Below are 11309 nucleotides of genomic sequence, written 5' to 3'. Positions count from 1 at the left end.
AACAGCCATGCCTGCAAGCGCCCGCGACGCGGAACTTCGTATATCGCGGTCTAACGGTACCTTAACCTGGGAAGTTCTGCACAAACTATACCTTGTTCGGAAGCTTGTGATCAGGCCAAACAAGCTGGCAAAAGAACCAGGTCTTGAAACCAGTACTTGCGGGGAAAATTTAAGATATAGCTCATCAATGCCAGTAGAACCCTATGTGCAGTCAGTCTAACAGCCATGCCTGCAAGCGCCCGCGACTCGAACTTCGTATATCGCGGCCTAACGGTACCTTAACTTGGGAAGTTCTGCACAAACTATACCTTGTTCGAAAGCTTGTGATCAGGCCAACAGCTGGCAAAAGGACAGGTCTTAAAACCCAGTACTGCGGAGAAAATTCAAGATATAGCGCATCAATGCCAGTAGAACCCCTATGTGCAGTCAGTCTAACAGCCATTGCCTGCAAGCGCCCCGCGACACGAACTTCGTATATCGCGGTCTAACGGGTACCTTAACCTGGGAAGTTCTGCACAAACATATACCTTGTTCGGAAGCTTGTGATCAGGCCAACAAGCTGGCAAAAGGACAGGTCTTGAAACCCAGTACTTGCGGAGAAAATTTAAGATATAGCGCATCAATGCCAGTAGAACCCCTATGTGCAGTCAGTTCTAACAGCCATGCCTGCAAGCGCCCGCGACACGAACTTCGTATATCGCGGTCTAACGGTACCTTAACCTGGGAAGTTCTGCACAAACTATACCTTGTTCGGAAGCTTGTGATCAGGCCAACAAGCTTGCAAAAGGACAGGTCTTGAAACCCAGTACTTGCGGAGAAAATTTAAGATATAGCGCATCAATACAGTAGAACCCCTATGTGCAGTCAGTCTAACAGCCATGCCTGCAAGCGCCCGCGACACGAACTTCGTATATCGCAGCCTAACGGAACCTTAACCTAGAAAGTTCTGCACATACTATACCTTGTTCGGAAGCTTGTGATCAGGCCAACAAGCTGGCAAAAGGACAGGTCTTGAAACCCAGTAACTTGCGGAGAAAATTCAAGATTATAGTGCATCAATGCCAGTAGAACCCCTATGTGCAGTCAGTCTAACAGCCATGCCTGCAAACGCCCGCGACACACGAACTCGTATATCGCGGTCTAATCAAACGGTACCTTAACCTGGGAAGTTCTGCACAAACTATACCTTGTTCGGAAGCTTGTGATCAGGCCAACAAGCCTGGCAAAAGGACAGGTCTTGAAACTCAGTACTTGCGGAGAAAATTCAAGATATAGCGCATCAATGCCAGTAGAAACCCTATGTGCAGTCAGTCTAACAGCCATGCCTGCAAGCGCCCGCGACACGAACTTCGTATATCGCGGTCTAACGCGGTACCTTAACCTGGGAAGTTCTGCACAAACTATACCTTGTTCGGAAGCTTGTGATCAGGCCAACAAGCTGGCAAAAGGACAGGTCTTGAAACCCCTATTTGCGGGGGAGAAAAATTCAAGATATAGGGCATCAATGCCAGTAGAACCCCTATGTGCAGTCAGTCTAACAGCCATGCCTGCAAGCGCCCGCGACACGAACTTCGTTATCGCGGCCTTGGTACCTTAACCTGGAAGTTCTGCACAAACTATACCTTGTTCGGAAGCTTGTGATCAGGCCAACAAGCTGGCAAAAGGACAGGTCTTGATAACCAGAACTTGCGGAGAAAATTTAAGATATAGCGCATCTATGCCAGTAGAACCCCTATGTGCAGTCAGTCTAACAGCCGTGCCTGCAAGCGCCCGCGACGACACGAACTTCGTATATTGCGGCTTAACGGTACCCTTAACCTGGGAAGTTCTGCACAAACTATACCTTGTTCGGAAGCTTGTGATCAGGCCAAACAAGCTGGCAAAAGGACAAGGTCTTGAAACCCAGTACTTGCGGAGAAAATTTAAGATATAGCGCATCAATGCCAGTATAGTACCCATATGTGCAGTCAGTCTAACAGCCATGCCTGCAAGCGCCCCGCGACACGAACTTCGTATATCGCGGCCTAACGGTACCTAACCTGGAAGTTCTGCAAAACTATACCTTGTTCGGAAGCTTGTGATCAGGCCAACAAGCTCGCAAAAGGACAGGTCTTGAAACCCAAGTACTTGCAGAGAAAATTTAAGATATAGCGCATCAATGCCAGTAGAACCCTTATGTGCAGTCAGTCTAACAGCCATGCCTGCAAGCGCCCGCGACGCGAACTTCGTATATCGCGGTCTAAACGGTACCTTAACCTGGGAAGTTCTGCACAAACTATACCTTGTTCGGAAGCTTGTTATCAGGCCAACAAGCTGGCAAAAGGACAGGTCTTGAAACCCAGTACTTGCGGAGAAAATAAGTTAAGATATAGCGCATCAATGCCAGTAGAACCCCTATGTGCAGTCAGTCTAACAGCCATGCCTGCAAGCGCCCGCGACAACGATCGTATATCGCGGTCTAACGGTACCTTAACCTGGGAAGTTCTGCACAAACTATACCTTGTTCGGAAGCTTGTGATCAGGCCAACAAGCTGGCAAAAGGACAGGTCTTGAAACATAGTACTTGCGGAGAAAATTCAAGATATAGCGCATCAATGCCAGTAGAACCCCTATGTGGTCAGTCTAACAGCCATGCCTGCAAGCGCCCGCGACGCGAACTTCGTATATCGCGGTCTAACGGTACCTTAACCTGGGAAGTTCTGCACAAAACTATACCTTGTTCGGAAGCTTGTGATCAGGCCAACAAGCTGGCAAAAGAACAGGTCTTGAACCCAGTACTTGCGGGGAAAAATTAAGATATAGCTCATCAATGCCAGTAGAACCCATATGTGCAGTCAGTCTAACAGCCATGCCTGCAAGCGCCCGCGACACGAACTTCGTATATCGCGGCCTAACGGTACCTTAACCTGGGAAAGTTCTGCACAAACTATACCTTGTTCGGAAGCTTGTGATTAGGCCAACAAGCTGGCAAAAGAACTGGTCTTGAAACCCAGTACTTGCGGAGAAAAATTTAAGATATAGCTCATCAATGCCAGTAGAACCCCTATGTGCAGTCAGTCTAACAGCCATGCCTGCAAGCGCCCGCGACACGAACTTCGTATATCGCGGCCTAACGGTACCTTAACTTGGGAAGTTCTGCACAAACTATACCTTGTTCGGAAGCTTGTGATCAGGCCAACAAGCTGGCAAAAGGACAGGTCTTAAAACCCAGTACTTGCGGAGAAAATTCAAGATATAGCGCATCAATGCCAGTAGAACCCCTATGTGCAGTCAGTCTAACAGCCATGCCTGCAAGCGCCCGCGAAACGAACTTCGTATATCGCGGTCTAACGGTACCTTAACCTGGGAAGTTCTGCACAAACTATACCTTGTTCGGAAGCTGTGATCAGGCCAACAAGCTGGCAAAAGGACAGGTCTTGAAACCCAGTACTTGCGGAGAAAATTTAAGATATAGCGCATCAATGCCAGTAGAACCCCTATGTGCAGTCAGTCTAACAGCCATGCCTGCAAGCGCCCGCGACACGAACTTCGTATATCGCGGTCTAACGGTACCTTAACCTGGGAAGTTCTGCACAAAACTATACCTTGTTCGGAAGCTTGTGATCAGGCCAACAAGCTTGCAAAAGGACAGGTCTTTAAACCCAGTACTTACGGAGACAATTTAAGATATAGCGCATCAATACCAGTAGAACCCCTATGTGCAGTCAGTCTAACAGCCATGCCTGCAAGCGCCCGCGACACGAACTTCGTATATCGCGGCCTAACGGAACCTTAACCTGGAAAGTTTCTGCACATACTATACCTTGTTCGGAAGCTTGTGATCAGGCCAACAAGCTGGCAAAAGGACAGGTCTTGAAACCCACGACTTGCGGAGAAAATTCAAGATATAGTGCATCAATGCCAGTAGAACCCCTATGTGCAGTCAGTCTAACAGCCATGCCTGCAACGCCCGCGACACGAACTTCGTATATCGCGGTCTAACGGTACCTTAACCTGGGAAGTTCTGCACAAACTATACTTGTTCGGAAGCTTGTGATCAGGCCAACAAGCTGGCAAAAGGACAGGTCTTGATAACCAGAACTTGCGGAGAAATTTAAGATATAGCGCATCTATGCCAGTAGAAACCCTATGTGCAGTCAGTCTAACAGCCGTGCCTGCAAGCGCTCGCGACGCGAACTTCGTATATCGCGGTCTAACGGTACCTTAACCTGGGAAGTTCTGCACAAACTATACCTTGTTCGGAAGCTTGTGATCAGGCCAACAAGCTGGCAAAAGGACAGGTCTTGCAGCCCAGTACTTGCGGAGAAAATTTAAAATATAGCGCATCAATGCCAGTAGAACCCCATGTGCAGTCAGTCTAACAGCCATGCTTGCAAGCGCCCGCGACACGAACTTCGTATATCGCCGCCTAACGGTACTTAACCTGGGAAGTTCTGCACAAACTATACCTTGTTCGGATGCTGTGATCAGGTCAACAAGGCATGGCTGTTAGACTGACTGCACATAGGGGTTTCTACTGGCATTGATGCGCTATATTTTAAATTTTTCTCCGCAAGTACTGGGCTGCAAGACGTGTCCTTTTGCCAGCTTGTTGGCCTGATCACAAGCTTCCGAAACAAGGTATAGTTTGTGCAGAACTTCCCAGGTTAAGGCACCGTTAGACCGCGATATACGAAGTTCGTGTCGCGGGCGCTTGCAGGCATGGCTGTTAGACTGACTGCACATAGGGGTTATACTGGCATTGATGCGCTATATCTTCAATTTTCTCCGCAAGTAGTGAGTTTCAAGATCTGTCCTTTTGCCAGCTTGTTGGCCTGATCACAAGCTTCCGAACAAGGTATAGTTTGTGCAGAACTTCCTATGTTAAGGTACCGTTAGGCCGCGATATACGAAGTTCGTTTCGCGGGCGCTTGCAGGCATGGCTGTTAGACTGACTGCACATAGGGGTACTACTGGCATTGATGCGCTATATCTGAATTTTCTCCGCAAGTACTGGGTTTCAAAACCTGTCCTTTTGCCAGCTTGTTGGCCTGATCACAAGCTTCCGAAACAAGGTATTGTGTGCAGAACTTCCCAGGTTAAGGTACCGTTAGGCCGCGATATACGAAGTTCGTGTCGTGGGCGCTTGCAGGCATGGCTGGTAGACTGACTGCACATAGGGGTTCTACTGGCATTGATGCGCTATATCTTAAATTTTCTCCGCAAGTACTGGGTTTCAAGACCTGTCTTTTGCCAGCTTTTTGGCCTGATCACAAGCTTCCGAACAAGTATAGTTTGTGCAGAACTTCCCAGGTTAAGGTACCGTTAGGCCGCGATATACGAAGTTCGTGTCGCGGGCGCTTGCAGGCATGGCTGTTAGACTGACTGCACATAGGGGTACTATACTGGCATTGATGCGCTATATTTTACATTTTCTCCGCAAGTACTGGGTTTCAAGTCCTGTCCTTTTGCCGACTTGTTGGCCTGATCACAAACTTCCAAACAAGGTATAGTTTGTGCAGAACTTCCCAGGTTAAGGTACCGTTAGGCCGCGATATACGAAGTTCGTGTCGAGGGCGCTTGCAGGCATGGCTGTGTTAACTGACTGCACATAGGGGTTCTACTGGCATTGATGCGCTATATCTTAAATTTTCTCCGCAAGTACTGGGCTGCAAGACCTGTCCTTTTGCCAGCTTGTTGGCCTGATCACAAGCTTCCGAACAAGGTATAGTTTGTGCAGAACTTCCCAGGTTAAGGCACCGTTAGACCGCGATATATACGAAGTTCGTGTCGCGGGCGCTTGCAGGCATGGCTGTTAGACTGACTGCACATAGGGTTCTACTGGCATTCATGCGCTATATCTTAAATTTTCTCCGCAAGTTACTGGGTTTCAAGACCGTCCTTTTGCCAGCTTGTTGGCCTGATAACAAGCTTCCGAACAAGGTATAGTTTGTGCAGAACTTCCCAGGTTAAGGTACCGTTAGACTGCGATATACGAAGTTCGAGTCGCGGGCGCTTGCAGGCACGGCTGTTAGACTGACTGCACATAGGGGTTCTACTGGCATTGATGCGCTATATCTTAAATTTTCTCCGCAAGTACTGGGTTTCAAGACCTGTCCTTTTGCCAGCTTGTTGGCCTGATCACAAGCTTCCGAACAAGGTATAGTTTGTGCAGAACTTCCCAGGTTAAGGTACCGTTAGACCGCGATATACGAAGTTCGTGTCGCGGGCGCTTGCAGGCATGGCTGTTAGACTGACTGCACATAGGGGTTCTACTGGCATTGATGCGCTATATCTTAAATTTTCTCCGCAAGTACTGGGTTTCAAGACCTGTCCTTTTGCCAGCTTGTTGGCCTGATAACAAGCTTCCGAACAAGTATAGTGTGGCAGAACTTCCCTGGTTAAGGTACCGTTAGACCGCGATATACGAAGTTCGCGTCGCGGCGCTTGCAGGCACGGCTGTTAGACTGACTGGCACATAGGGTTCTACTGGCATTGAGTTTGAGTTTATGAATATAATTAATTGGTGAATTATTTCCTTGTTTCTCGTCGTCAGTTCTTTCTGTCTTGTACTTTAGTTTCTTTTTGTTGTCAAGTAGAGTTGTGTGCGTTTTCTGAGGAGTGCATTCTCTGATCGAGAGAGAAGACACACCAACAAATTTGAGAGATCTGAGCTGAGTGTGACAAGAGACCGGTACCATCTTGCTAGGAGACGTCTGATACAGCAGGTTTTCGTCAGAAAATCGGTGAAATCTGCCACCGATCTTGTCTGATCCCCCCAGTTTGGCAAAACAGTGCCAAAATAGTCTGGGCAAGGCTAAAAGCCACCTTCCCGGTCCTGTAGACCACGCTCATAGCAACACTCAGCCTTCACAAGCATCATAATGAAGAAATAACGTAAGTGTTGTATTTAATATTATTTCTCAACTTCCAACAATTAGAATCTGTAGTTTATACCAATTGATTGTGATTGTTAAGAATAATAATTTTTTGGTAAAAAGTGCTTGAAATGATACCTTGAGATGAAGTGCAACCCTTGACACGAAGTCTAACTATATACTTGACATCTTGAGATTTATGGATATACTGTAATTTTAGAACAAAATAGGATGGGTTTCGGTAACTGTTTTATATTGTAGATGGCCGGAAACCTCAAAGTACGAGTTGGGTTCATGCATGATGAATAGTAACGACTGCAGAACGACTACGATGTCAGTCTGTACATAGTGTGTCCCGTGCCGATTGACCCGTCAGCTGGAAAGGTGCACGGAGACGAGACCCTCTACTAAGGAAAGTGCCTCGGTTTAAAATTGTAAAGTTTTAACTTTGCAGAAAGCTGTGATTTTGTTTTTGGAATAATCATAAGAAATATAACCGAAGTTGATATAGCTGTTTGAAGGAATTAAGTGTGAACAAAATTGTGATTGAATGTCGAATTGAGCGTTCTAATCCGAAAGGTTGATTACTTTGATTTAACCAGTTTTATCAGAACCAAACAGAAGTATTGATATTTGATTGAAGTGAATTTTAAATTGTGGTATAGTCACGGTGGGATTCTAGATCCAAAGTAGTTATATTTGATTGGACTGAATTTGAATTGAATTTGGAGCTAAGGCTGAATTTAAACAAGAGTTACGGCTGAATTTTAGAGCCATATTCTACAGTGGATTTGATTTGAATTGTGTCGTTGTACACTCAGTAAGAGATTTGTGATTTTTAGAAATTTACGAGTTAAGCTTAAGAAAATTAAATTTGTAGACTAAGTTGTTGGAGTAGAAAGTAAAACTCCTAACTGAGATTGATTATGAGAAGTTTGATCCACGAGTCCGGATCTTGTAAATATTGTAAATAGTTTGAGTTTATGAATATAATAATTGGTGAATTATTTCCTTGTTTCTCGTCGTCAGTTTTTCTGTCTTTGTACTTTAGTTTCTTTTGACCGGGGTCATCACTTTAAAAGTCAAGTTTCATAGTTAGTGGTGACATTTCTGGGGGCTTGTCCGGGATACGACAGAAAGAGTCAAAAGGAAAAGACTGAAAAAGGAAGCAAGGAAAATACGTTGTACTGAATCTACAGTCTTACCGCCATTGATTATGTAGCCTGGACTTGTGAAATATGTTCTATTTTTTAACTTTGTTTTGTATTGTTGTATCCGTGCAGGTTGAGTGTTGCTATCCCCTCCCCATTTCTGCTGCGATACGCTCCAGCGTTGTATCTCCTGGTAAGTTGGTACCGGAAACTGTAAGGAGGGAAGAGAGTGTGGAATTGTTGAAAAATGTATCTGAAGCGTGTGCTTTGAGTGGGCAAGAGTTGATTGATTTCATTCGTGAAGAACGTCGCGAACAGGCAAACCTCAAACGCGAAGAACGCGTAATTTCAACTCGAAAAAGCGTAGGCAAGATAGCGAAATGCAGAGACAAGAGTTCGAACTGCGTAAACAAGAAATGGAAATGTTAGAAATGCGCATGCGTTTAGAAGCCTTTAAAACGCGAACCTGTGCCAACCGTTGAAGAGCACACTGCTGACGAATCGGTAACTAGTCACCATAGTCACTCTCACTCACGCATTAAGGCTAAGGCTCCTAAACTTCCAAAGTTTAATGAAAATCAGGATGATCTCGACGCATACATCCAACGATATGAGAGATACGCTACCACTCAAGGTTGGGAACACGATGAATGGCAATAAATTTGAGCGCGCTTTTACAAGGCAAAGCGTTAGACGTTTATTCCCGTTTGGCTACCGACGACTCGAACGACTATGAAAAACTAAAAGACGCACTCTTGAAACGATTTCACCTCACCGCTATCGGTTTCAGGCAGAAATTTAGAGATTCCAGACCAGAGAAAGGCGAACCCGCACCTCAGTTCGCGGCCCGCTTAGATTGTGTTTTCACTCGCTGGATAGAAATGGATAAGGCAGATAAGAACTACGACGGTATCAAAGACCTTATGTTACGCGAACAGTTTTTGAACAGTTGTAGCGAAGAATTACGCTTATTCTTGAATGAACGAAAACCGCGTAAAATCTCCGACATGTCACGACTCGCCGAGCAGTATTCGGAAGCGCATGGCAGTTTTGGCGTGCCCCCTAGTGCGAAGAAACCTACGCAAATACATACACTAGGAAGCCAGATGTTAGACCGCCGTTTAAACCACATCCGCCCAACAAATACTCCGACTAGTCAATATTTCAAGGGACGCGAGGGAAATCGTACTCCCCCAACATGTTTCATTTGCCACAAAGTAGGTCACATTGCACGTAATTGTCACTACAAACCCAGAACTACAACCAAGTTGCAAGCATTATAGCGTCCGCGTTGTCAGATGTGTTAGATGAGCCGAGTGGCTTAGCTGCGCGTCCACCGGAGCAAAGCAGGCAAACACCAAATGATGCAGCGATAAAAACCGAAACGAACCAAACACCGTCGCAAGCGTTTGAAACCGTAGCATGTATGTCCCTCCCAACTCTCTAGATCCATGTTGCTCCACGATGGCTATGTCAAACTTGAATGCGGCCATGTTTTACCACTCATGAGCGGCTTGTCAAGATAGAAATCCTAGTTCTATGCCAGTTGTACAAGGTTTAGTCAATGAACAAAGAGTCACAATCCTTCGCGACAGTGGATGCAGTGGTATTGTCGTTAGGCAAGATTTAGTCAAAGACGACCAGATGACAGGGCATGAACGCACTTATGTTCTCGCGGATAGAACCATTCGAAAAGCACCCGTCGCCAAAGTGAACTTGAACACTCCGTATTTCGTCGGTTCATGTGAAGCGTTGTGTTTACCAAATCCAGTATACGAGTGTCATTATTGGTAACATTGTAGGTGCACGTGATCCGGGAAATCCAAATTTGAATTGGCAAAATTCACAAACGCATCGTCGCCAAAATGATTCGCAAGAAGCACACGACAAACCTGAACCAATCTCTCTCTAGTGCCGTCGAAACTAGGTCACAGAAACTGAAAAGTGAGAAACCAATGAAGAAATTGAACGTGCCTAAAGAAACCCCCGAAATTGACAGTGAAGAACTAAAAGCGGCTCAACAGAACGATCCTTCTCTCGACCGAATCAGAGAACTTGCGGCTAACAAAGATGAAAGAACGACTAGGTTGGGTCAATGACAAAATCTTTTGGTCCGATGATTTGCTGTACCGCAAGTTTGTCTCACCTACCTATGAGTTTGGTCAACCTTGTAACCAGTTAGTGGTCCCCCACAAATTTCGCAAATACATAATGAAAATTGCGCACGATTCAATCCTCGGCGGACACCAAGGTGCCAAGAAAACGGCAGATAAGGTCCTCAGTAATTTCTACTGGCCAGGCGTACAAGCAGACGTGACTAGGTACTGTAGGTCATGTGACATCTGTCAGCGTACCGTTCATAAGGGTAGAGTTTGTAAGGTACCCCTAGGTCAAATGCCTGTGATTGACACGCCCTTCCAGCGCGTAGCAATTGACATCATAGGACCAATCCACCCTGTCTCAGAGAAAGGTAACCGGTACGTTCTCACACTAGTCGATTACGCGACACGCTACCCCGAAGCAGTCCCACTGCGAAATATTGAAACGACCACCGTTGCCGAAGCCATGGTAGACATTTTCACTCGCGTAGGCATACCAGAGAAATCTTAACTGATCAGGGAGCGCAGTTCACTTCCAATCTCATGCGCGAAATAAGTCGCTACTCTCACTGCGTCAGCTCACCACCACGCCCTATCATCCTGCGTGCAATGGATTCGTAGAGCGTTTCAACGGCGTACTCAAGCAAATGCTGAAGCGTTTATGCTCAGAAGACCCCGCGATTGGGACAGATACATAGGTCCACTACTCTTCGCTTACCGCGACACACACCCAAGCAAGTACTGGTTTTGCACCATTTGAGCTACTTTACGTCGTGCTGTACGTGGTCCCATGTCCATTCTTAAGGACCTCGTTGGACAGGTTCTAAAGCTAACGGTGACGATGAAATTAGAACTACCTATCAGTACGTATTGGATTTACGCGCGCGTATCGACGAAACGTGTAAAATCGCTCAAGAAGCGTTACAGAAATCGTCCGATCATAACAAAACACTACTACAACCGAAAAGCCCGAATGAGAAGTTTCAAAACCAGGTGACTTAGTCCTACTTCTGCTCCCTACCGATCATAACAAGTTGTTACTCCAGTGGAAAGGTCCATTCCCAGTACTCGACAAAGTAGGTCAGTTAGACTATCGAATCGATCTCTGCGGAAAAACCAAAAGTCTTCCACGCGAACTTACTCAAGAGGTACATACCACGTCCTGAAATAACTTCGCTGATCACTGACAATCCTCAACACGC

This window comes from Patiria miniata, unplaced genomic scaffold (genome assembly GCF_015706575.1).
Source record: "Patiria miniata isolate m_02_andy unplaced genomic scaffold, ASM1570657v1 HiC_scaffold_13, whole genome shotgun sequence".
NCBI classification, from domain to species: domain Eukaryota; kingdom Metazoa; phylum Echinodermata; class Asteroidea; order Valvatida; family Asterinidae; genus Patiria; species Patiria miniata.
The sequence above is the reverse complement of the archived record's forward strand: the minus strand, read 5'-3'. Positions refer to the sequence as shown.